Source organism: Xenopus tropicalis, chromosome 2, assembly GCF_000004195.4.
Source record: "Xenopus tropicalis strain Nigerian chromosome 2, UCB_Xtro_10.0, whole genome shotgun sequence".
Classification (NCBI taxonomy): Eukaryota; Metazoa; Chordata; class Amphibia; order Anura; family Pipidae; genus Xenopus; species Xenopus tropicalis.
The window spans coordinates 143,441,339-143,448,469 of record NC_030678.2 but is presented as its reverse complement, the minus strand read 5'-3'; positions in this window follow the sequence as shown (position 1 = coordinate 143,448,469).

The following is a 7,131-nucleotide window of genomic DNA, read 5'->3' as shown; positions in this document are numbered from 1 at the left end:
AAATTTCACATGGGGCTAGCCATATTCTACTGTATATTTCCCAGGGTGCCACATCCATGTGACCTGATAAACTTAAGTCACGCTTTACGGCTGAGCTGCAAGTTGGAGTGATATCACCTCCCCCCCCAATAGCCGATCAGCAGAACAATGAGAAGAATAGCATAGTAAGAAATCCAAGTCTGGCTTGGGACTCCTCCAGTTACATGGAAGTATGAGAAACAATAGGCTACCTGAAAGCAGTTCTAATGTGTAGTGCTGGCTCCTTCTGAAAGCTCTGACTCAGGCACAATGCACTGAGATGGCGCCCAGCGCCAGGAACAAAACTTCGGTGCGGCGGGGTAGCATGCAGTCCCTAAATTTTGGCCGCCCTAGGCCCGGGCCTTTGTGGTCTTGTCACAAATCCAGGCCTGATAGCGCCTATACACCAATATTACAACTAAAAAGTATACATTTGTTGTTTCAAAAATAAAATTTTAAATGGTAGAGTAAATTATTTACTAGGTAAACAGTGAAATTTAGAAATACAATTTATACCATAATAATCATGACAGAATCCCTTTAAGAAGGTTTGGGTGAGGGTGGCCCTAAAAGATTTTGCCCCAGGGCCCAGCAGCACCTAGTTACAGCAGTGCAGAGATTTCCAGAGTTCACTTGCCTAACCAGAACACAGAAGAACATAGCAGAACTGTTTAGCAGAGGCCAGGTATTCTGTGTGTGTTCTGCACCAGTGGCTCTTTCTATGCTTTGTCACTGCTAATTCATTTGTTCAAGCCTCTGTGCTAAACAATGATTACTTTGCAAATTTTGTAGTTAGACTAGCTTGGCAAGATTTTCAATTCCCCTGTCCATGACACTGCATCCCATGTATACGTGAGTTTCAAGTGAATTTGCTACTACAGTTAGTTATAGGTTGCAATAAGAATCTCTTAGAAGCTCCTAAAAGTCTAAACCTCCTTTGTAATAGAAGGCAAGATCAGTAACCCATAGCAACCATTAAGAAGCTTGCTTTTAAACAGTTGACCAGTAAATGCTAGCTGCTGATTGGTTGCTGTGGGTTACTGCACTCCAAAGTAAAGGTGGCCAAACACAGGCAGATATAAGTCGCCATTTTGGGTCCTTTAGACCGACTTGGCATTTTATCTGCATGTTTACTGTATGTGAACCCCAAACTGGTCGATAGATGGTCAAAAATAGGGCAGATGTCAATCTTATTTTCCTGTTGGATCGAGGACCACATCAGCTCATTGATATGGTACAGGTATAGGACCCGTTATCCAGAATGCTCAGGACCTGGTGTTTTTCGGATAAGGGAACGTAATTTGGATCTACTACCTTAAGTCTGATTAAAAAATTATTTAAAGGGTAATTAAACCCAATAGGATTGTTTTGGTTCCAATAAGGACTAATTATATCTTAGTTGGGATCAAGTACAAGGTACTGTTTTATTATTACAGAGAAAAAGGAAATCATTTATAAAAATGTGAATTATTTGATTAAAATGGAGTCTATGGGAGATGGCCTCTCCGTAATTCGGAACTTTCTGAATAATGGGTTTCCGGATAAGGGGTCCGATACCTGTACTTGCTCCGACAGCTCCAATCTCCTACATTGTAATGTGATTGTTTGGCCCTAGGGCCAACCAATAAGATTAGAACCATATCACCCACCTTAGGTGGGCATAGCAGGGGCAAGATTCACCTTTAGTTAAGCTCACTTATCAATACTGAACAAATCTGCACCTGGTCAGCAACCTGTTTTAACCAAGCAAATGTTGCAGCTGGCTGGAAAAAGCTAATCATTGATTGGTTGCTATGGGCTTACTGTCCTAATGAGCCTCGGTTCTCTGGTACCTGTCACATTTAGTTCACATGTTCAGTTCCCACATTCACCTGGCCTTTCCGACTAGCATTGGTTTTGCCACAGGAGTGGAAAGTGAAGAAGCCGGAGGAGGAAGCAATAACATGTTGGGTCTGTAATACAGGTATCACAGGAATAAGGAAGAAAATCACAGTTCATTTGATTGACTTGATAATACACAAGCCATTAATATCCTCTAAATTATATTCATCTTAATGGAGCTTTGTGACGTAATTGGAGTCACGAATGAATTGGATTTCCACCTCTTCTTCTTCACTGGTCCAGAGGGGGGGCAGAGTGGGTTGATGGATGGGGCTGATGATGTCATGGCGGACCAGTGATGTTTTAGGGTTATGATATGATAGGGGGCCTGTTATTGGTCACATTGTGCATCAGTCAATAGGAAAGTCCTGTCTGGGTTTCAGAATTCTGAATCTGGGCAGGCGGTTTGAACTGGATAGCCCGTGTAAAAACGTAACTGTCCATTTCAAAACCAGACAGGTGACACTCTATTACTGAAACTCACATAAAATATGAGGATATATGGCCTTCAGCTGTTTTATGGTGATGGAAGCCCTTGATGACTTCTAATATCCTTATATTTCACAATAGGGGGTACATGATTAGTATATTTCATATATATATTCTAAATGTCAGTAAAACCTCTAGGTCCATGAAAATGGATGTCTCTTCCTCCCAGTATGTGAAGGTTGGTCATTTACTTTGACACTGGACAAGACTAAAGGGTGCAAAAGCACTTGCAACTTGTCCTGCTTTTTAATGTTCAGGCCCAAGAGAAATGAACATTCTGCTAGTGTAAACATGTTGCCTCGATGGTGTTGATGCTACCGTTTTGCGTCTCTAACATTTTCTGTATAATGTATCAAGCAATGCAGAACAATGAGGCGGTAGCAGCAGGCTCAGATTCCAGTTCCCCTCTGTAGCATGAGTCACTCTGTGTTTGCTGAGAAGCCATTAACCTGGGAACATAGTCCACAACAAAACCAAACATGAATCCAGCATTATGCTCCAATACTCTCACAGCTACAATTTTCATTTTAATTGTAGAATTCAAAGATTCATTTTATGTAAAAAAAAATCTCCAGACTCTTTCCAATGTAATTCTGCCAATCAAGTCTTCCTTATAACATGGTGCAGTTATAACAAATTTATTTGTAAAAGGGATATTGGGAATTCACACTGGCGCCTTGTCTTAAAACATCAGTTAATGAATGACAATCCTTGCCAATTATTAAGATAAGGTTCTTGCAATCAGTGTATAAATACAAAACGGTTTATTTTTCCACATGGGTGCTTACATGCACAAGAGCATTTGCCAACAGCTTTCAACAGGGCAAGAGTTAAGGTTAGGCAAGTGAGAAACATGCCTGGAGTAGTGAATGGTGGGGACAGTGAGCATACAGACATAGTGGCAGGTAGTGGGCAGTGAGGGAGGAGGAGAGCCCTCTGAAGCAAGTGGGGAAGGGGTTATGTGGGGGGGGGGTTAGACATGGCACCAGGCCAAGTAGTTAGTGATACGTGGGTCAGTCCAAAACATACAGTTACTTGCAGGGCTGGGTTAGGGTCAGGCGTGGGTTGACTTTGTCAACCCCCACATCCTTTCAAGTAATGTTACCTTGGGCACCAATATTACTTGGCAGCCAATCAGGTCTGTGCCAGCATTTTATAAGTAAGTGAATATGATGCTAAAAAGTGGATGGCTCATGTACACAGCTCACCAATTTAGCTGATTTCTGAGCATGCTCTGTACCTGTGAGAGGTACCCCTTTACAAGACACAGAACATTCCACAAACTGGTGCCCAGTACCAGATGGCCAACAGGAAGCTGAGAAGAAAATTTAAAAATCCAACCAACTATTCTTGGCATTCAATTAGGAGGTCTACCTTACCCATGCTGAATAACACCACACCACATTATAAAACCTAAAGCCTTTTCATACTGTTGCTCAAGTGTTAAACAGGATGGGCCTAGGTAAAATCCTTATCAAATACTCAACCAGGATGGGTGCTCAGTCCAGAAGGTTTAGGATAGAAAATGGCACCCCTATTCATACTTTCACCATTTTGCCATTTAAACTATTTCTTTTTGCTAGGCTAAGTTTCAGTTTGTAGTAGTAGTAATTATTTGGGCCCTGTAAGAGGGGACTTTTTGTCACCCATGCTTAATCACCTCCAGCCATGCTAGGGAATGGCCAGGAAATCCTTATCCTCTGCCTGTCCAGTCGTCAGTGCAGCTCCCTCCTTTCTAATATTAGCAGTATGAGCAGGGATGAGGTGTAAATTGTTAGGCATAACTCAGTCTAGGGGAGCACACAATCAAAATCCCACCTTTGTGTGGTTAGCATTAACAGCTACTCACTTTTTTATATTTTGTACATAAAGAACATTATCTATATGTGTGTCTGCATGTATATATATGGAGTTTCATGACCATATAAAAGCACAAGACCAAAGGCAAAGGCCAAGTGGTTTTATACAGGTCATGGAACTCCAAGGTAACTTCTAATATCCTCATATTTTACAACAGGGGTTGGATGACATCACTAAGCTCCATTTATAAGGATATAATTTACAGGATATTAATGGCTCTTGATTATTAATATATATTTGTTGTTATTCTATGACCAGTGCTGTATTCTAGGGAACAGCAAGTCAAATGTTATTCTTGAGTTCTATTTGGGTCACAATTTTGATCATTTGGATTTTATTCCCCGGTCCTTTAATTCTATAAGAGGAAATTATTCCATAACCTCTCAACATAGGGTTTTTTTTTGAAAAGATTAAAAAATGGTATCCAGCTGTGACACCCAATATAGCTGCATGTGGGTCTTTCTGATACAATAGCAAATGGTGATGACCTTATGTTATGTAATGTGATATTTCCAGGGTTAAGTCAATAACAGAATGCTAATGTTAGTGTGCTAGTTCAGCTGTCCTTACCCTTGTAACACATCATTTCAGTGTTGATGTAAATGTGACGGAAGCCAAGTGCCAAACACAACCAGACTCACTAGATGAAATGCCATGGTGCAATTATCCTTGCCACTAGCGTTGCCTTTACATTCTATAGATTCTGCCCAGCAGACAGCTGAAGGGCTACAAAAGGGTCTTGTTATTTTATTTCCCCTAGGATAAAGCCATGCATGCGTAATGCAAACAGATCATGAACCTTGTCAGAAATGTTTATCAGTTAGGCATGACTTTGCAAAGTGCAGGAACCCAGAGAGAATAATTCTGCACATTGTTATACATAGAGAAACAAAACGAGGCAATTCTGCACATTGTTGCCAGAGCATTTTCTCACTTAAAACAAAGCTGGGAGGGAAACAGTTACACATTCTCATCAGTAACTACTGCAAAGGAGCCTGTGGACATCCCCTTTAAAGTACTTAAATAAGTGACGTCTCTCCTCTGCCATAACACTGGCCCTAGATAAGGATGGAACAGCAAATAAATGGGGATAAGAGCAATAAGAGATGGTAGCCATGAGAGAGAGAGAAAGGAGATGCAGAATCAAAAGATTAAAGGAAAAAAATGGAGTACTGTAGGCAGGGGCACATCTATGTCTGCAGCCGCCTCTTACCTTGCCTCATAGCTAAAACTGCAGTGGCAGTATGGGAGCTTAAAATAAAAAAAAAAGGGAAGAGAATTGCAGAGGAGATAATGAAATAAAAAAGTAAAGGGAGAAAAAGTATCATGGGATCATGTCATGGGTGTTCTGGTAACATTTACAACCATGTGATTCGTTTAAGGGCCATGATGAACTCCTTTTTATTCCCTACTGAGCAGTGCACAGTGCAAAGTATGCCCAATGCTGCATAGTTTCACTGCATCTTTATTCACAATCTATGACAATCTAAACTAAAGGAGCTATTCCTGCTGCCAATATTATTTTTGATATTGTGCTATTATTGTACATCATTTGCATCAGTCTCTGTCCCAGTGGAGCCTACAGTCTAAAGACCCTATCTTAATTTTTGGAGTGAGGTAGGAAACCAGAGAAAACCCTTATAGACCCCAGCCCTGCAAGGCAGAAATGCTACCCTATGAGCCACTGTGTTGGCCATGCTATGCCCAGCTCACAGCTATGGCAGCAGCCAGGCAGTCTAATAACAAAAGCATAACATGGCTCACACTAATAGCACAATAGGGAATTTTTACTACCGCTGCCCTCCAGTGAAATACAGCAGCAGCGGAACCCCCACATCACCATTGGTAAAGTTATTTAATATCTTATGTCAATGTAGTACCAATAGATGCAAACACCTGCTTGAGCACTTGCATAGTATGATTTATATAATGTTTCAGTTGTGTAAGGCTTATGTATTCTCATTAACTTTCTGTCGTCCTATATCTCTAGCCAGTTGTCCTTGTTAAGGTGCCAATACACCTTAAGATCTGCTTGCTTGGCGATGTTGCCTGTCAGTAGTGCCCATACACGGGCCGATTAGCTGCTGAATCGGTCTAAGGGACCGATATCGGCAGCTAGAATTGGCCCGTGTATGGGGACCTTTAGTTCATCTTCTGCTGTGAGAGTTAAATTGGAAATATTCCTTGGTTGGCAATGGAACAATAATTTACAAAAATGACAGCCCTGTAGTGGCAATGTCATATTTATGGCTTTCCAATAGCAAAATGTGACTTATTATGTAAAAATGCAAAATGAATGAACATCTCCTGTCACTTTTAGCCCACTTTGTTTTATTATCTGTATTCTAATACACGGCCATACTGGAAAAATAGAGACAATAACAAGAAAGGCTATAATGCAGTTAGCTGCAATTATTGTTTGTTTATTACCATAACATGTTTTATTTTTATATATATATATATATATATATAGATAGATAGATATAAACTGTTGAACATGGTGGATGTGGGTCTTTTTTTGCAACCTAAATTACTATGTATATTTTCCATAGATAACTGTATTTGAAAGTTTGTGATGTGCAATAAAAAATGGTGGGTGGGGGCAGATTGTTTAGGATTAAAGAAAATCTTTAATAATTCCTCTTTGCAAGTTCCTACATTTTGCCAGACAAACAGGGATCTACTTTTGGGATACGGAAGGTAGAACAAGGGAAGCTGGCCATACATGTGCTTATTTATTGGGTACAATTTAAGGCATGTGTGCACAAGTCAGGCAATCCCGACTGATACTGATGTACCAGTGATCCCCAGCCAGCAGCTCAGGAGTAACACATTGCTCCCCAACCCCTTGGATGTTGCTCCCAGTGGCCTCAAAGTAGGTGC